The following is a 21,135-nucleotide window of genomic DNA, read 5'->3' as shown; positions in this document are numbered from 1 at the left end:
GTTGTTTTAGTAGATGTGTTATGCTTTGCATTGATTTTTAATGGACTATTTCTTTTATGATCCTTTGGAATCCAGAATATTGAAGGATAAGTACTAATATAAAGTTCTTGAGTAAAAAAAGGTTTTGCCTATACGTTTGGTAAATTGTTCAACATAAAATGCCTTATGTACCTACTTGCTATAAAGGGAAATATTGTTGCTGCTTAGAACTTTAGGATTAAAATTTATCAGTAAATTTCTGGTTCCACGGTTGTGTTAAGGTAGAAGCTTTTCTGCTCTGTTTTCTGAAACCGGAAGACCAGCCAAACACCTGTGTCTCTTCTCAAGCTTTGGACCTACATTTAGCAACATGTTGAACTTAACAAATAGGTGTGGTATCTACTGACATTTTCAAGGACTTTGTTTACCTGTTTTAGCCTGATAGAAATCATTCAGCACACCCGGTCATTGATTTCAGTTGAAAGAGAAACTCAGATTTCAGTCAATGAAGTGTTAGAACTTCACATTAAAACAGTAATTCACAGGAACATTTTCTATTATGCAATGAAGATGGTGCAAGCCTAACATTGCTAAGTTGTAAGAGGCGATGGTAACATGGGAACACTCTCCAAGTACTGTTCAATATAAATATGTAAAACCTCTGTTGTACTGTAAAAGAACCTAAGACAAAGGGGTAAATTGTATTTCTCAGGCAATTCTGCAGTTGAATTCAATGCAGTGTTTTCATGGACATGGACTCTGGAATGGGCCTTAAAAATCCATTATATTGACTATATTTTAATAGTGCTGTTGGAAAATGTGCATCTGAAGCCAAATATACGCTCAGAATAGCTGTATCTCTTATGAAAATTTCTCCTAAAGAGAATGAGCACATCAGAAAAGAGTTCTGGAAGAGTTCTATCAATAATTTATAATGCAATAATAATATTTCATTAGAAAAATGCCTATATTTCAATCACATTTTCATCCTTGCTTGATTTTGTAAATCTGTATGTTCTCCATGAAGAGAAGAACAAAACTAATGGTAATTTTCTGAAACCAGTAGCTGGAAAATGTAATGCAAACAAAAGTGAAGACATAGTATATCTAATTATTATGGTATCATTTAATTTTTTTTAATGGTAATACACAAATAAGTTGATATTCTATATAAAGTACTCTGGTGTTACATGAAAACAAGATTTAGTATTAAAATATACTACAGTACATTTAAAATAATACAAAAGACATCTTTGGATGTAGCAGAATGGCCTTTTCCAGCTGCATAGTAGACTTGAAGGCTGTCAGTGATAAACGTATGACTTGTTAATTTAGTTATAAATAAACTCTATCTGAAATTGGTAAGCTTTTTGTGGCTTTTTTGTTTTTAGTGTATTTCAACATAGTTAAATATGCATTTTGTTGGCTGTTACTGCTTTACATATGAGCGATGTTACACAAAAGCTTCTGAGATCTCTTTTGTGACAGTATGGAGTAAAAGGAGTATTTTTTTAGTTGGGAAAAAATTCAGTTAAGCAGTAAGATGTGTGTATTTCTTTTAATATTTATTGGTAGCTTTGACATGGGAAAAGATGGTAGTCAAAGCTGAATATGGGAAAATGCCTTTTGACTTCAGAAAACTGATGACCACCAACATGAAATAAACAACTCTGTTTTATTTAAGTATTGGTTCTTTACAAGGCTATAATATGTATGAAAAAAGGAATTGATACATACAACATGCCATACTCTCCATCATGCATGCTTTCTGAAATGAATTTGGTTATTTATTGATATGGAAAAAGAAACAATCAACAGAAGATCATTTTCGACCATGTAGTACAAAGATAAATTCTTTCAGATCTTGGAAAAAAAAAAGCATGAAATATTTTGGTTAATTAGGAATAAATTTTATCACAGCACAAACAGAACCATTTCTTCAGCAACTTTACCAACTTGTAGTAGAGGTACTATCTCAAAGAGCAGATGACCATTCATCTAGTAGATGATGAGTAGATGGTATGTTCTCTATTATCTGGTCTGCCTCTCCGTACTGAGATGGAGCTCTCTCAGAATCTAACAATGACTGTGTTCTGCATGATGCAAGTTGCTGTCAACTGATAATGTGACAACTCAAGGATGCATATAAATAGTAGCATTGTTTTGTTATTTTAATTTTCTTTTTCTTTTTTTAGCACTAAGGGAACATACTGTTATTTTCAGAGCCAGTACTTGCCAGGGACTGAAGTTCTGCGAGTTACTCATTAGCAACAACTTACTCACGTATGGGTCAAAATTAAGCTTCTGACGTTAATTAGAGTTTTATTCTGTTTGAAAATTTGCATTGTTAAATGGTTCGCATGCGTTTCCAGAATTCTGTAATTAGAATATTTTTATGAACAAAAATCTAATGTTAAATGTGCTGTAGCTTCAAAGCGTTTCTGCTGAAGCAGTCTTTCAGATCACATAGTCTTGTGACCTTCACTGACCATCAAGGAATTGCAGAGATAATGCCTACTCTGTGTAGTCACTTTGAGTGTTACCTGAATGTTTTTTAAACTATTCTCAGTTTTCATTGTCTCTGTCCTCATTTATTACAATTCTTTTTAACGAGAAGACCAATCTGGAATAATGGGAACTGAGGTCAATAGACTGTATAGGGACACACAGTAAAGGACCTGATTCTTTTTCCATTATGACCAACAGCAAAAGTCCAAGGAGTAGAAAGAGTCTGCAAAGCAAGACTGGACTTAAAACAATTTTTATATGAAAAGGCTTATGTCTTTAAATGTGGAAGCAGACGTCATTTTACAGCCTTAAATATACTGTTTGCCATCAGCTGGATGCCTTTATACATGTAGATATATATAGTTGCATAGCCTTTGTATTATTGCTAGGATATCAGTGTGAGGCCAGTGATTAGTATTTTAACACGTAATGAACAAAAGGCGAATGTCCTGCATAAGAGATGTCTTCTACAGACAACACATGAGAGAATAGGATCTTTCCCTTTTTTACTGGATATCTTCTCCATGTAAGAATAAAAACCTCATGAACTTGGGGATCTATGAATGAAACATCCTTGAGGTTCCATGCTTCCATACCAGAACTTTCTTAAAATCTCTGAAAATTTTCGATACCAGGCTCCTCAACTAAAATATTGTTGAACCCAATATAAGGAAATTATATGCCATCTTGGCAGATAAAGAGAAGTTGTTTAAAGAACTAGAAATTAGTTTGTCATCTAGTGGTCATGCCTGTATTGGTGAGTACAAGTTCAGTCCACTGTACTTGTCATTTTAAGAGGCAGCAAATATGAATGGTATTAAGGGAGAAAATATTTTAATTAAAAAGTATGGAAGTGTAACTTGGAAGTGTTTAAGAAGAATTTTTTAGATTTTCCAAAAGCTATAATAAAAGTAAAGGCTATGTTGGCTTTATCTAGAAGAGAATTAAAAAAAAATAATAATCCAAGTTTAAAATTAATGGAAAAACAGTGGATGTTAGTGGATTCCTAGTGCATACTAGGAATTGTAATACCTGTCTGAAAGAAAAAAAGAAAAAAGTAACTAAAAATCTATCAGTAGCTTCACTAATAACAGTAAGATGACTACTTAAAATGTGGTAAGAAAAAAACATTAGAAAACTGGTATTGATCTATTACAAGTCAGGACTTAATAGTTATAGGGGACAAGAAAAAGGGTAGAATAATGTAAATGTTTCTGGTCTACTTAAAACATATTTGTGCTGGAAAACCTATTTGTAAGTGATGACTGTACTTCTGTTCCATCAACAACTGATCAATGTGTTAAACCTGCTAATCCTAGCTAATTTAAGCAGTCTGATAGTTTGAATTTAACTTTTTTAGGAGCTAGGTGACCCACTGTCCCACAGCAGTCTTAAGTTTTCAGAAACTTTTGAGATGATTTGGAAATTCTAGAACAGTACAGGAACCAAACGTGTTCAAAAGCAGTAAATCAAGGTTGATCTGGATAATGACAGACTGTCCACATGACAGTGGTCGCATTGGAAATAATGGGGTAAGTGGTATAAAACCCTTTTATTAAAGTGGATTACTAAGAATGTCAATCCATATAGGTTTATGGAAAAAATAGATCTTCTAAAATCAACTTAATATGTAATGGTGAGCTGAAGTATGTTAGTTCTTTGCAATATGTTTATAATCCAAAGAACACTTGTCATTACCAATGATGAGTGGTGTTCCTCAGGGGTTGGTATTGGGACCAGTGCTGTTTAACATCTTTGTTGGTAACATGAACGGTGGGATTGAGTGCAACCTCAGCAAGTTTGCCAATGACATCAAGCTGTGTGGTGTGGTCAACATGCTGGAAGGGATGCCATCCCGAGGGACCTTGACAGGCTTGCAAGCTGGGCAACAAGTTCAACAAGGCCAACTGCAAGGTCCTGCACATGGTTCGGAGCAATCCTAAGCACAAATACAGGCTGGGTAGGGAATGGATTGAGAGCAGCCCTGAGGAGAACTACTTGGGGGTGTTAGTTGATGAGAAGCTCAACATGAGTTGGCAATGTGCGTTTGCAGCCCAGAAAGCCAACGGTAGCCTGGGCTGCATCCAAAGAAGTGTGGCCAGCAGGTCGAGGGAGGTGATTCTGCCACTCTACTCCGCTCTGGTGAGATCCCACCCGGAGTACTGCATCCAGCTCTGGGGCCCCCAACATAAGGAGGACATGGACCTGTTGGAGCAGGTCCAGAGAAGGACCAGAAATATGATCAGAGGGATGGAGCACCTCTCCTATGAGGAGAGGTTGAGGGTATTGGGTTTGTTCAGGCAGGAGAAGAGAAGGCTCTGGGGAGACCTTACTGCAGCCTTCCAGTACCTGAAGGGGGCTTACAAGAAAGCTGGAGAAGGACTTTTTACAAGAGCATGTGATGACAAGGGGTAATGGCTGTAAACTGAAAGAAGGTAGATTTAGATTAGATATAAGTAAGAAATTACTCACTTTGAGGGTGGTTGAGACAGTGGAAAAGGTTGCCCAGAGAAGTTGTGCATGTCCGATCCCTGGAAGCGTTCAAGGCCAGGTTGGGTGGGTCTTTGAGTAACCTGGTCTAGTGGAAGGTGTACCTGCCCATGGCAGGGGGTTGGAACTAGATGATCTTTAAGGTCCCTTCCAACTCAAACCATTCTATGATTCTATGAAAATGGTGAATAATGGATAGGTATTGCTATTGCAGGATCTGAATAACTTGACATGTTATCTGCTGCAAAATTTTAGTTTCATTACAGTAAGATATGAAGTCATCTGCTTGCGAGAAGTTGATAGAAGTTTTACTACAGAAAGCACTGTGTCTGAAACAGATCTTGGGATTTACCAAACCAAGGTTGATCCCAAAAAATAGAGTTGTGGGTAAAGGATACGTGTGGGCTCTCAAATTATCTTGCTTGTCTGGTTTTCAGTCTTGTTTGATGCTGAACCTCCTGCATTCATACTTCAAGAATGATGTTAAAATGTGAAACAAGTTTAGAGAAAAGCCACTAGAATGTTGAATGGACTGGTGTTATGAAAAAGTCTAGGTCCTTTTCCTATTTATTTTATCCAAGAAACAATTAAAGTACAGCAATTAAAGTAGTTGAAGTTCAGAGTGAAAATCTGATAACAATGGACAACTCTTTCTAGCAAAAGTATCTAGCAGAAGATTAAATGGACGCTGAAGCTCCACAATTTCAGACACAAAGAAAAGATTTTAGTGCTTAAAAAGTTAATTATGGGAACATTTTATGAGAAGTAATTTGTCTGTCATGAGATTATTTACATTTACATTCATTTACATTCAGTTCTGTGGTAAAAACTGGCCTTTTTACATGGGGTAGACTCCACTGAGGCAGAAGTTAAACTGGCTGACCATGATAATTCCTTGTAACTAAAATGGAATGAATAAATGGTTATATTCTATGCTACTTTCATAAATATTGTACCATTTGGATGCATTTATAATGAATAAGTACATAGGAGTCCTCCATACAAGCAACTCCCAATTTTTATTTCTCCAGTAATTGCGTATTCAAGCTATGTTATGAATGATAGCTTCTCTGTGCTCTTCTAAATTCTGTGCTATTATTCTGTAGTGACAGACTAAAACACTATAGTAGAAAACATCCCATACCTATTCTGTCAGTAATATGCAAGGGCAAATTCCTTCACTGTAGACAGATGGGACACAGTTTTCTAGTTCTGACTAAGACAGAAAAGATTTCCAAAATCAACTCCACCATCCAGTGTGCTCAGTCCTTTTGACTTTACTCCCATGGAGTTCCAATAACCAATGAGTGCTTCTGCCATCGCTGAAATTTCTGCCATTTAAGACAGAAATATTCTCTGTGTTAGCAGTTGGGGAACTGAGTATAGGGCATTTACAAAGGTGAAATTAATACCACTCAGAAAATCTTGGTCCTAAAGAGGAATTGTATCTCTCTCTTCTTAATTCACATGTAGTATACTGTCAACTAGACTATCCTTATTCCTTATGTGGGCTCTTACTTTCATAGCTGTGAGAAGCACAGCTTTCTTGCAGAACAAGTTGATTTTGTGAGTTGGATAGTCTTGAAAGTCAGTCTCAGAAGTTCTTTTTGAAATGTATCTGAATTTTTCATAGAAAGTGAGAAAATGGGATTTGTCCACATATCCAAACTGAAAAAAAATATGCAGTGGAAAATAAACTTAAAACTCTAATTTTCATTTTATGGTAATTTGTTATGTATTGTTCACATTCATCTCCACATAAAATGAAAGCTTCCCATGTGTAAAATTCTGCCTCTAGTAAATTAACAGAATTTCTGCTATTGATAATAGTAAAGCTGGATGAAGTCACAAGTCATGTTACATCTCAGAAGACTCATCATAACTCATATACATATATCGGAGAACTGTTGAAAAAAGTATGAAGGATAGTTGAACCACAGAATCATTAAGGTTGGAAAAGAACTTTAAGATCAAGTCCAACCGTCAACCCAACACCACCATGCCCACTAAACCATGTCCCACAGTGCCACATCTACATGTTTTTTGAACACCTCCAGTGATGGTGACTCCACCACTTCCCTGGGCAGCCTGTTCCAATGCTTGACCACTCTTTCAGTAATGAAATTTTTCCTAATACCCAATCTAAACTTCCCCTGGTGCAACTTCAAGCCATTTCCTCTCAATAGCACAGTGTAGTTTCTTTTAATTACTTTTACAGGTTGGTATTTTTCTTACAATGTATCAGAAAGTGTAAGAAAAATAGTAAACAGAAAATTAAATAATGCTCTAAAATAATGATATACTGAGCTATGCTGCTATTAATCATTAATAAAAGAAAGAGGCTTTTCATGTGAATTTTGGTGTATTTCTTTAGCGAGATGTGGATCAGAAAGGCTCTAGTGAACATCTGATGTGCCAAGTTCACACTTTTACCTGCTATAAAAAGTACTGTGAAAAGCTTTTCTGAATAAATTTACTGTAACCATTCATAAGAATCACTATAAATATTTATTGATTGTTGGGTTTACTCTGCATTATTTAGTAGTACTGTAAACAGTTTGGGTTACAAAGCAAAAGTGTATAATATAGATTAGAATGGTTGGCAGACCACTGCAAAATGGAAACAGACATTAACGATAGACTTTTTTTTCTCCTTTTTACCTTTTTTTTTTATTATTATTATTTTCTTTCTTTCTTTTTAAACCAGTCCTAAGAAGGACTTGGAGATTACTGTCCTGATTTCGTTTCTTTTTTGATTGTGGAAATGTGGTAGATAGAAGATCTTGGAAATGCTATTTGATGTAAATTAACAAAAATCCATGAAACATAGTTAACCATAGATATAGTCTGACAGTAAGAAGAATATTGTGAAGAAGCAGAGGAAATCATAGAACGACTGTGTGTTACTCTGACAGTGAATCGGTATTATCTCTGCTATCAGATAATGCAGTTATCATTAATTTTCACATTTGCATTTCAATCTTTGGAAGGAAATGACTCTTGCCGGATGAAGATAAGAGCTCTGTACCACTATAATGAACCATCATTTTATCCCGACGCTTTGTATCCATATGAAAATGAGGCTGGGTGGTGGTGTGGTATGTGAGGAGGGGGTGGGGGGGTCATAGAAACATTATAACAAAGTGTCAAAAATCACTACAGACTTTTGGAGCCCTTTATGAAACAAGAGGCAGTCTAAATAAATCTTCTGTACTGAAGTGGATATTGGATTAAAAGCAGAGAGCCAGGATCCCATACCGGGGGTTGGGAGGGGACCTTGGAGGAGCAGGGAAAGATTTCTGTGGATCGTGATCCAGTTCCCGTCACTGGTTTGGAACTAGGAGGAGGCCATGCAGACAGGGAAGAGCAACAGTAAGGGGGTAATGGTCATCAAGTTAACCCTTGCACTGCAGGTCTTATTTTGACACTTGAATACTATTAAGGTAGATGAAGTAAATGCTAGTGGACCACTGGCTTCATGGTTTGGGTTCTGATACTGGAGCTGTTTTAAGAGGTTGCCACACCTGTGGGTTAAATGCAGGATTTCGAACAATTTTCAGTCCTGTATATAGAACTGATCTAAGTCTTCAACGACTGTAATGTTCCTAGTCTTCTTCCATGCATAGCCCAGATTTGTGTTGATGACCTGAAACTATCTGCTGAACTCTGCAAAACATCATTCCATTTTAGGCCTGATTGACTAAAACCACTGTTCCCCAAGTACTCTTGCATTATATTCAACTTGTTTGACCTTTATGGTGTAGTTGTTGCCTTTAACTTACAGTCTTCATCCATACATCACTGAGACTTGCTACTGAATATCTGCTAAAAGCATGAACTCTTGAGGTTTGCCCTCCTGCCCCATTGTTTTGTAACAAAAGCTGAGATTCTTATATCACTAAATGATTGTAAGAATTGATATTTAAATATATGATATTTTAAAAGTCTTCCTGGGACCATTTATAGGAGCACCAGGATATCCATCTTGCCGTGACCAGCTGGAATTGATGAATTACTCCACTGGCTGAAGTAGCCGCTTCCTCCTGCAAACCTTTCTCAGGACCTCACCTCTCTGCTCTTACGTGATGAGCACATTCCTGTCTTTTAATGAGAAGATGCAGGTCTAAGATCTGTAAGGAAAAATAGGCTACACCTGAGTTAGTAAATTCAGTAGTGACAGAAGATGAGTAGTACATACTTGTGAAGTGTTAAAATGGTCCATGGCATGATTTTGGTTGAGGCCAGCTGACTCTCTTCCCAAGCAGATCCCAAGGTTCAGGAGTTAAAGCATTGCAGGGAGCATTCTCCAGAGGGAGTTTGTATGCAGTCAGCTGTTGAAAGACTAAGGAAGTCTCCCAGCACAGAAATATGGCCCTATTTGGCTTCAGTGCCCAGAACCATTCTTTGGCACAGGTAATTAACCTTCCTTTACCTTTAACAGACATACTTAGTACAGAAAATGGCTGTTCTTCTAGGCAATTGATCTTGGCGGTGGACTGCTCCCTGTACAGGCCTGAAAGATGAGAAAGTGAGAGTGGCTGTGTGAACTCACATGGAAGTAACAATCAGACCTTTGGTGTGACCTTTCCCATGTGCAAATTTGACTTTTGTGGCAAACAGGCTGTTGCGTGACCTACTGAGCATGTGTAAAAGCAAAATCAAGTCATGGAGGAAATGTTCATTTATGGTCACACCTGGCAAAAGGAAATGATGCCCACTAGCCAGAAATAATGGACACCAAGGTGCTAGTGTAATACAATTCCCTAAAATCATGTGAATAAGCAGTACTAAATTTTGAAAACTAAGAGATATTTTCCATCTTGACATCACTTGTTATGGTGACTTCTGTAGCATCTCTTTCATTATTCAAGGTGCAAATATAGCAGGATTCTGTAAACCTGGAGATAAGCGTTACCTCATTCGACTTGCAACTTAAAATATCAAAAAGCAGCGAGTTCATCACTGAATACTGGAGCCCTTTGTCAAGCATTCCAACTGTTTGTCAGTTGGGATGCCATTTCCTTATCATTGTTTCACACAGTTAACATATATATGTGAATTTAAATTTAATTCCAAAATTAGTCACCATAGAAATGAACCTAGTTTAGAAGTAACATATTCTCATATGTATATTTCACATTTGAAGAACTTTAACTTTATTTAGACAATTAGCCTTTTAGAATACTTTCAGATGCAAAACTTCATTTTTATCCTAGTCAAAATGCTTCAGAAAAGGGAAACTATCTAAAACCTTCATGTCTATTAGTTTTGAGTTTGATGGTATTCATTTACTGTTCCTGGGCCTTTATTTACCCATTTGTGAAATATTTATTTGACATAGCAAGGCTTTTCATTTTTGTTGTTAGGTGTAAATTGTTCTTTGGAAACTATCTTAATCTGCAAGTAGGCAAGTTTCTAGGCTATGTAGACTTGAAACTGATCCAGTATCTTCCTAAATTCTTTTGTACTTGTGTATGTCCAGCATGAGGCAAGAGTATTGGCCCAACTCATAGAAGGCATCGAACGCTGAATGAAAGGTGATACATTCTGTATCTATTTTGATTGGCATTTACGTTTTGAGCACAAAAGACTTCTTGTTCTCTGAAAAACGTTGATAACTGGGAAAGGCATGTGCAAGGGACGAATGATCAGATTCACTAGCTACTTCGCTTTGGACATGATATAGTGGATATTATGTAAAGTACAAATCCCTGTAGGTCACACAGTGAAGGACTCCTAGTTGTGAAATTCTGCAGGGAATCAATGAACATCTGCATTACAATGCATTGTTTCTTGTAGTTTCATCCACCAAGGGACCTGCAGAGGCTGGCAGAAAGCTTTGCACTTTTCAGCTGTCTCCACTGTAGTTTGGTCATAAAGGCAATATAACACCCTGGTAATTTCAGAGGACTAGGAAACATTGTCTGGTTTTGGAAACAGATGGGGTGAGAATCAAAAGGGACATGTAATCAGTCCACAACTATTTTGTTCTTTGTTGTGTTTTTCTCATTGATTCAGCTAAGATTATTGCATGCGGAATACTACATAGTAACACTGGCTTGAACAATTGAAGGATGGATCTGTTAATATATTGAATGATGTACAAACCACAGCTATAGTCCAGCAGTTGGATACAAACACCTAGTGAGAGATGCTAGTGACTTTATTTCTTAAACTGGCAGGTTTCAGTGGGTTTTGGTAATGTATCCTGTGTTCAGCATACCATTAAAGACAATATTTTGATTGTCAAAATACATTTCCCTCCTAACCCTTTGAAAACTGCTTTATTTACTCTCTCGTAAGACATCAATAACATAAAAGTTGGAATAATGTAACTAAAGCAACAGAAACGTTATCACCAGTAACCATTGTACTTCCATTTGAAAGAACCAGCTTTTGCTGAGACTAAAAAATTTAATGTGTCCTGTGAGTGACAAACTGGATGCTAGTATTTACCCCACAGTTACACAGTTCAGAATGGTTCAGAGTCAGAAAAAGAAACTGGACATTGTGGCCATGGGACTGCAACAGAGTGCTGAGGGCAAAATTCCTCTTTCAGTTCTGACCACGACTTTCTCAGTATCTGTGTTTAGCTGAGTGAGACCAACTTAGCACACTTTTAGGTTTAGGTTTTTAATTACCACACTTCATTTTTTAGGGTAGTTTACCATCACAAGCTCTAAAAAAGGATATGGATTGAACAGTAGGTCTTTTATGGTTATCAATAATGGTTATCACACAGAAATGCTACAAGAAACTCTTACCCAATCACTCAGGACTTATTCACCAACATGGCAAAAGTAAGCGTGGTTGTCTTAGCATCAGACAGAATTTTTGTGTAATTACAAAATTTTTAGTTATTTAAACATGTTCTAATGGAATTGTTGATAAACCCCAGAACCAAATATTCAGAAGTATGGCCCAGAGTTAAAACTAGTAACATACCTATGCTGATATTTCAGTAGGCAGAAATAATAAGGGTTAAAGCCTATATTTGGAAATCTGTAACTGCACGATGGCCACTGTTTCTAGCTTTTCCTGCAGTCAGCTGATTAACTTAGACCTTCTAAAACAGCTGTGTAGAGGACATCTGAGCTTCTGGTTTGGTTTCGTTTGGACTTCAAAGCTTTCCAAATGTGCTTTTTAATAATCAGGGCTAATTCCAAAAACTATTTTTGCTCTATAGCATATTAAATCGTATTTGTGGAGAATATGCTCGTGTATGCCTAGTCTCCCAGTGTGGGCATGCAGTCCAGTGTATCTATTGCACCTTTTTATGATATGTTACTGAAAAAATGAATCAAATTGTGCCATCATAGCTTATTCTTTCCCTTTGCTCCCCTTTGTCTCCCTCAAGACTATATTCAAGCTGGAAAACATGAACAGCCATACTTGACTTCACAACCTATTCTTGGGGATTACAGAGACAAAAATTTTCCAGTGTTTTACATAATTTTGTCTTAAATGAGTATTGCAGGATTATGCATTGGCATATTGTTTGTCCTGAAAAACATATTGGCTGATATATTTCGAAGATTGAGGATAAAACTGTAAAAATCATATTTTGCTTAAAGAAAATATTCAGGGTGGACTCCTTCAGGTCTGTGCTTCTCTGAGTTTATGGCAATATGGTTGCATTTATTTTAAAAGTGGTTCATCAGCGTAAAACCACAATGCTGCATTATTGAGGATGATATAGAAAGACAGTACAATGTATACCACGGACATACTGTTCCAGAGTGGTGCATATATGCATCTTGGGCTGGGTTGTTCTTAAAGGAGGCTGAATTTCAAATTACATCACTGTGTGCAAAAAACCCTTCATTAAGTTATCTGAAGTTTGATACTTATACTGCGGTGCCAAAACCACTAATCAGTTCATAAATCTTTGGCTTGCTATATAAATAAATACTGGTTCTCATAAAAAATTGAGACTATCTGGACAGCACTCATGGTAAGCATTCACTGAGAGTTTTCTTAGGTGTTTGTTCTTACTGTTGAAAACAGTCCTGTTTTCAAGGTTTGTATAATGCAACATTGTAAATGCTTCATATTGTTTGTTTCCATCTGAAATAGTATGTATTTTTTAAACTTTATTTGCTTAATAGATTTACTATCATGATTTGTACTTTATGATTTTTATTGACTTATTCTCAGAAAGAAACTTTTTTTCCCCAATTACAGAACTGCTTAGCATTTGATATTGACCACTTTTCAAAGTATGTACTGAATCTTAACTTTTCATGGAAATTTTCTTTAAGAGGTGCTCTCTAAATATATGACTATTTCTAGCAGCAGAAAAGGAAAAAAAAACAACAACAAAACAATGGATATTTTGGTGTGCTGCAGTCTGATAAGAGCTAGCATTTAGTTTAATTACTATATCCATAACATTTTAGCCATCAAATTTTGAGCCTCTTCCAAGCAAATTATTTTTCTCTCATCTTGTCCTGCTAATTCTTGTTTTAATAGTTACAACTTACTTAATTTTCTTCTCTGTATCTTCGTGCCACAATGCGTGAATCATCTGGAATCGAAGAACAGTGTGATAAGGTTGTTGACAGGGATGTGAATGGGAGATTAACAATGTAGAATTTAAAACAATATATACATGGCAGAGGACATCTTCAGGGCACGCTGGAGAAATGTTCTTGCGCTTGCTATAATACTTGCAAAGATGTGATCTGACAGAGCAGTGGACAATGAAAGAGCATTGGATTCTGTCCTACATGATGCATCAAGTAAGATTCAGGTTCCTTTAGTACTTCTCTGTAGGATTACATCTGATTACAGAAAACTCATTCTCCTTGAATTCTGCCTCTTGTCAATGTAGCCTACAGTGTCATATGCATAGAATCACAGAATCATTAAGGTTAGAAAAGACCTTTAAGATCATCAAGTCCAACCATCAACCCAACACCACCATGCCCACTAAACCATGTCCTGAAGTGCCACGTCTACACGTTTTTTGAACATTTCCAGTGATGGTGACTCCACCGCTTCCCTGGGCGGCCTGTTCCAATGCTTGACAACCCTTTCAGAGAAGAAATTTTTCCTAATACCCAATCTAAACCTCCCCTGGCGCAACTTGAGGCCATTTCCTCTCGGCCTATTGCTAGTTACTTGGGAGAAGAGACCAACACCCACCTCACCACAGCCCCCTTTCAGGTAGCTGTAGAGACTGATAAGGTCTCCCCTCAGCCTCCTCTTCTCCAGACTAAACAACCCCAGTTCCCTCAGCCGCCTTTCATAAGACTTGTGCTCAAGCCCCCTCACCAGCTTCGTTGCCCTTCTCTGGACACGCTCAAGCACCTCGGCATCCTCTTGTAGTGAGGGGCCCAAAACTGAACACAGTATTCGACAAGCATGATGCAATACATTAGTTGTTCTACTGATTCACTGGTCTCACATTGTTGTTCTACATATCAAGTTTCTCAGTCAAGAAATTAAATACTCCAATAGTACTTAGAAACTTTTTGATCCTCTCTATTAAAAAGCCTTTTGCCATCTGCTTGCTTTTTAATTTTTCTTGTAAAAGAGACAAAAATTGGCTTGAATATATAGCAAAGCATGTCACATTACTTTCACCATTTCTCAGCTTCTGGGATCATTGCCCTATAAAAATGCTATGTGCATTTCCCCAAAGCTTGGACATATCATGATGCTTATCTAAAGAGAAAAATGATATATTTTTAAAAGAAAAATGCTGACCTAGTTAGTGAGGCTGAAACCATTCATTAATTAGAAGTCATAATTGCAATTACATGGTAAAATTAATTTATCTCAAAAATAATCCTATCAGTTTTCCTTTTTGGAAAAATGGAACCAAATGATTTTAGCAGCCTGTATTGCTTAAGGCTGATATTACAGTGATATTGGTTTAGAGTGAATAAAGTAATCACATTCTATTTTCAAGATCTGAAATTCTGAGACTGCATCAATGATAGTTTATATATTATATGAGATTCACTTGAGTTGTAATTCTGTAATTACATATAATATATAAAGCATATATGCACAGATAAATGCATAAAAGGAAAATAGTGTGCTGAAATTTAAGAAGAGTGAATTGAAGATAACACAGCACATAATATATAGAAAAATTCATGTAATATGGCAAGTATGATACAGTGTATGAACCTCAGAATGCCTTTTCTACCCTCAGGCTATTTAGACTTCCTTGATATTCAAATCTTAATGTACATTAAATGGAATTTAAGGAGGTCCACCTCGCTGAACCTCAGGCAGACTTAGCAAGTAGTGCTCCTTGGGGATGCCACTTTATGTATATATTTGCAAAGATGTTATAGCCATGAAATATAGTCCTTTGATGACATCATAACTGTGAAATATGACTTTATTTCGCTCACCAGCAGTCAGAGCTTTGCTTTATCTATATTAAGCAGTCGGTATGCATAAATAAAGAATACCAAATACTGAAGCTCACTGCTGTAACCTAACATGGCCACCCTCAGTTGGAGTACTCATCACTCCCTGTGATGCCTATGGATTTCAGGGGTCTGTTTGTAGAGTAAAATGCAGTCAAATATTGCTAAGTTTAACGTTGTCTTCTCCCCATAAATGTGATAATAGGCACTGTGGATATTGTTAGACAGCTACATGCCCAAATTCAGCAATTAGTTATGCGAATTTAAATTTTAACAGAGGGCAAAGATTTATTATTTTATGTCAAGGTAGTCAAACTTGGTCTTTAAATTTAAGGATCTCAAAATATATCATTAACATTTCTGGTCCTGTTGAAGTAAATAGAAATGTACACATTGATGCCAATGGAGTTAATACCTAGTCTATTGACTAGTTAATGTATGAATGCGTATATCATTTGCAGAATCAGAAATACACTTACTTTTTAGAAGGCTGTTAGCCACAGTCACCAGGGGAGTGTTCATCTGCCTGGTCTTTGTTATTAATGGGAGATAGGAACAAATATACTCTTGAACATTTGAAAGTATCTTAAGTCTCCAAGAAAAAGAGTTCATAAAACAGTGCAAGAAATACATGCTTAAATCTATTTCACCAGACTAACCTGGCATTTGAAGATAGGAACAATAAATCTTTTTTTAATCTTTTTTTTTTCTCTCTAGGTAGTAAGAAAAAAAAAATCTACATTTAGAAGAACGCTTTTGGTCTTCTAGGCTCCTGTCTTGCAAAGTATTTACAAACTTTTAATTTAATGCATACGAGCATGCCATTAAACAAAGAAAGAACTACTCGCATGCATTAAGTTAAGCACACATATAAATGTTTGTAGGACTGTGGCCTTGGGTTATAAGCTCTTCCAGGAAGGAGCTGCCTTTATCATTGTACTTTCTACCTACTCAGCAAACTGTTAGCGTGCACAAATTAATAGGGATGCAAATCAAAGCAATGCTAAAGGCCCCTTTCCACTCCTCTGACAATGTAAAAAGGCCTTTTAAGTTGAGTAAATTACTTCAGTAAGACCCAGAATTCTGAATACAATAAATAAGGACTTGAAATTGTAACTTCCTGTGTTTCTGTTAATTACAGAACATTGTTTCATGGATTTGCTTGATTTTCTAAATTCCTTCCTATTTTGAAAAAAATTTTGTTAAAATACTTATCTTAATATACAAGATGTTTTGACTCATATATACTCCTTAAAATGAATATTTTTTTCTTTTGAGAAGTAGGAGCTAAATCTTGAGGCTGCTGTTCACTTTCACTTCACACTTCATTGTCAGTGGTGGGATAGTAAGGGCTTCCATAACATGTTAATTTTTAAAATGATAACTGATCTGGATTCTGCAATTTTTAAATTTTGCAAGTTTAAAAACCGTATGGTAATTCATGGCTCATTACAGCAGTGAATGTCTCATGGTAGCATAACACACATGAGTCTTGATCTTTTATTTGCTAGTATTTTTTCTCTAACTGTATATATTTTTGCTGTAATTATATATAGGAATATACTAATATTAGGAATTGAGAGGAGATGTTAAAATATTGCCCAGGGATAGAAAAAGATTTTATTATATAATGTTCAAAATGTTCCTGAGAACAAATCTTTTCTTAAAGGAAAGAGATAATAGTTTTTTTATGATTTTTTACAGTTTTTTTTAAATAAAAAAGTCACATAAACTTGACTGAAGGGGTATTCTGAAATACCCTGTGTGAAGCATCAGTGGCTTTTATTTTCTTCTTCTGAAAATCACTTGAGACTATTGCCTATTGTTTTATTATCCAAGTCCAAGAATTATGACTGTTGCTTGATGATTTTCTCAAGCGTCGCCTGATAAACTAAAACTTATCTTAGCAGTTAAGGGGAATAAAAGAAAATTTACCCTTTTAAAGCTCTTATTTTCTCTATGTGAGTTTCTTAATTGTGGCCCATCCTGTTTAAATATTTCATCAACTTTATTTCTTCAATTTTTCTTTTGTACAGACACTACCTACTGTTCATCTTTTGCCTTCCTTATGCAATATTTGTAATAATAAAATAAGTCCATATAGACTGTTTTTAATTAACCTTATAGGTATGCATTGTGAGATAGAACATACGAGATTATTTGTCTGAATAAATTTACTTCATATGAAAACTGTAGCACCTAACCTTATATGTGGTTCTCTCTTGTAATCGTGGCCCAAGGGTACTTACCTGTTGTATTTGTCCTCCCCACCTTCCTGCCTGCACTTGTGTTCCCCTTCACACATGCAGATGGTCACAGCATGGTGGCTATCGAGGTGACAGTCCAGCAGTGCTTAGAGGAGCAAATGTCTTTTTCGTTGCTTAAAAAATGACTCACACAAAACGCGTGCAGCAAAGAGGCAGTTTCCCCAACGTACTCATACACATGTGCTGAAAATAAAAAAGTCAATTTCCTCATCAAGTTCCTTTTCCTTACAAAAGGGGAAAAAAAAAAGGAAAGCTCTTTGTTCTTTCTATTCCCTTTTGATCATTCATAATTTCTGATCATCTCGTTTTATATTCCTGGTCTGATTTTGTTCATGCTCTTAATTTTTAGTCTGCTCTGTATTCACTCTCTTTCTGTCATTTATTTCTTTTGATTCTCTTAAAGTCCTTTTTCAATGTGATGTCTGTCTTTCACGCATTATAATTATAAAATATTTCCATTTTCTCCTTCTCACTCAAAATTTATTTACCTAGCTTCCTAAGTTTGGGTACCATGTTTCCTACGGTATTTATCAAGGAGAGTATAGTGAGAAATGAGCACACTATTACTACTCTTGGCTTTGCTGTATTTTCAAAGAGCATCTGCTGGTGTTCATTTGATTTTTTTTCCCTCAGCAATGTATATAACACACATAATTCATAAATGAATTTTATGAAATTGGGAGGAAGTTTGCAGCAAACAGTGGATTATATTGGTGTTATATAGCTATCTCATCAAAAGGTAGCAAATGCACAAGACCTTTTGCGCTTTTCAATTTGAAAGAAAATTATTTCATTAGAAAAAAAAGAACCATCACTCTGGATGTTGGAGAATGCCAGAGCCTGATGAAACCAGCTGAAGAGACAAACTGAGTGTACGGATGCAGATTAGCCTTCAGAAGATGAGGGTGTAAAAGGGATTTAATGGTAGGATGGATTATAGAAATCCTTGTAACAATGTTAAATAATTATAGTTCCAGCCGAGATCAAAGCAGTGCTGATTGAACCCCCTCAAGCTGTTAACACGGAGTATCTTAAAGGAAAAAAAAAAAAAAAAAAGAAGAAGAAAAAAACCCCCTCTGAGATTGGTCAGCCTGTACTGACAGTGTCCTCTGATCTGTGAAGTTCTGGCTGTATTGAAGGTACAATTGTGGGGGAAGGAAAGATGGAGGGAAAAATTTGTCAGTCTGAGTAGCCTATTTGGATGGGGTTTTTGTTTGGGTTTTTTTAAGGAAGGAGGAAGGGGTTGTTACAACCAATGTTACTGGAGTTCACACACTGACTGAAACTTGTACACAATTGGCTTCTTTCCATATTGGAAAAAGGATTAAGTTTCTTTAGCAGAACTCTGGTCTGTAACAGAAAATGATTAGACTCTTAGACTCTCCCTGCCCGTCCCCCCTGCTTTTGAACTACAGTTCCTATATACATACCTGCCCAGCAACAACTATTACTAGCGATAACTAGAAGAACGCCTTTGTAGTAGTGATATTTAGCTGCAGGCAGGGAGTACAGTTGCTATGCCCATTCAACAGCATTAGACACTTATTCTCATTGCCTTGCCTTCCTGGCATTCATGCCTGGAGGATTATGTTTATGCCTCTATTAATAAAAAAAGAGAAGTCAAAGTTAAATCCTTACGGTTTGGTGGCGTAGTAACTTGTGGCATAGTCAAAGCTTTTCCTTTTATACAGCTATATGTAAAGTGCAGCACATCTAGCTTGTTTCAAAGGAAAATTTATAACTTTGACCGTGTTGAGATGTATTTCCAGTGGAGGTGTGTCCAGTATGTTCAGGTGCAAATGGAAAGCTAGAGGGTACGATAGATGAGTAATAAAAAACAAGGGTGGAAATGACACCTTATGGACTAGATCTAGCCTGGTGTTAGTTTTCTCTTTGGCTTTGTGCTGAGTCTGCAGGTGAGTGAGAACAAATGGGCATAAAGTGTAACAGCTGTCGGCTATCTCCTCTTGGGCATAGCCACATGGGGAAAAGGCGCTTCAATGAGGCATCATCATCCACGTGGCAGGAAAACTTCGCCATCACATAGATATTGCTGATGAGTGGCCTGCAACTGACCTTATACCTGTAGCTTTGGAAAGCTTAAATGACGTTTTCTAAGAAAAAGGTCTGCAAAATTTTAGGTTTCTGGAAATGCCACCATAGATAGAATATCCCTCTCACTAGTTCTATGAACACAAGCATATAACTGTATGAACAAATACAAGTACTTTGTTTTCTGTCTACACCCAGTATAATAAATGCCAGTCAGAGGAATATATCAAAGAACTTCTTTATATTTCAGAGAATCATGTTGCGTGATGACTAAACCCCAAACCTGTTATCTGATCCCTGTGAAAGAAGCTGTAGTAATACTTTCCAAATGTTACAGGTAAAGAATGAAGACATTTAAATGGCATCATCTCCAAAGGATTTTGTGGCTATTTTCTTTAAAACTGTGACAGTCTTTGCAGGCATCTCAAAGTGTCCATAGGTGTCCAAATTACAGGTACAGGTTCTGTGGCTCTGTTGTCCTGGCCAAGTCTTACAGATAACATGGAAATCTGTCTTCTGATGATCCTCTGGAGCATTGTCTCACCATGTGGGATTAATTCATGTCGAAGATGCTGTGGCTAACCTGAGCTTTCCTGTTGAAGGTGTGATCTAAGACAAGATAGAAATGATTTTGCAGTAATTGCTGAGAGATCTTGGCCAAGGTCTTCAAAGTTATTTAGATATCTAACTCTATTTGATATATAGTGGTGTGTAAAGTTAAACACATCTGCAGGAGCAGGATGTAATTTTTAATTAAACAGGTACGCTGGATAGAAACAGATAATACCATTAAGTGAACTTTAAGGTAGTGGTATGCTAGTTCAAAACTACCTGGCATCAATTAAGCGAGGGTTTTAAAAGACAATATTTCTAAGTGTGAGCTTACCTGGGATTGTGGAGAGTATTGAAGTCCTGACTGGGGATCTCACAATTCCATTTTAAAAAGAGAGAATTTAAAAGGAGTTGATGCTGTTTGGACATATAGATACGTTATTTTTATGGTATAATGTTGGATATAGTGAACACTGATGTGATAAATGCTTTGGAGAAGAAATCACTGTGCCAGCCTGTGGTAACAACAGTTGAACTGTCAGCATGAACTTTTTTTATACTGGAAAGAATGAAGAATAGTTGCTTTTTGCAGGTGGAACATAGCAAGTTTTATGAATTGCTAGCAAAACTAATTAAGACTTTGTATTTGGTCTGGTTTAATTTTGAGAGTGATTATGTGCAGGGTTAGTAAGAAGAGAGGGAAAAGAGGAGCTTCTGAAACAGTGCTTTTAAGGCCAATAGTTGAAGGCAGAAGAGGAGGAGAAAGGACACCATAAGTAAGGTTACTTAAATTGAGTAAGAGTTTCATGGTCAAAAGGAATGTGGGCTTCAGAGAATGTGCAGAATCCTTTTTTTTCTTTTTTTTTTCTTTTTTCCCCTCTGTCTAAGGTTCTGCAGGT

At 36.5% G+C, this 21,135-nt stretch overlaps 1 protein-coding gene across 2 annotated transcripts in view; it reads left to right on the top strand.

Annotated features, from left to right (window-relative positions):
- Positions 1 to 21,135, top strand: part of ZFPM2 (zinc finger protein, FOG family member 2) — a gene marked incomplete at both ends in the record, with an annotated part of 319,351 nt that overhangs the window by 78,704 nt on the left and 219,512 nt on the right. The window lies entirely within an intron of this gene.

The sequence above is a fragment of the Phaethon aethereus genome, assembly GCF_964289735.1.
Source record: "Phaethon aethereus genome assembly, chromosome: 2".
Classification (NCBI taxonomy): domain Eukaryota; kingdom Metazoa; phylum Chordata; class Aves; order Phaethontiformes; family Phaethontidae; genus Phaethon; species Phaethon aethereus.
Note: the sequence above shows the minus strand (reverse complement) of the source record. Positions and strands in the feature narration are given on the sequence as shown.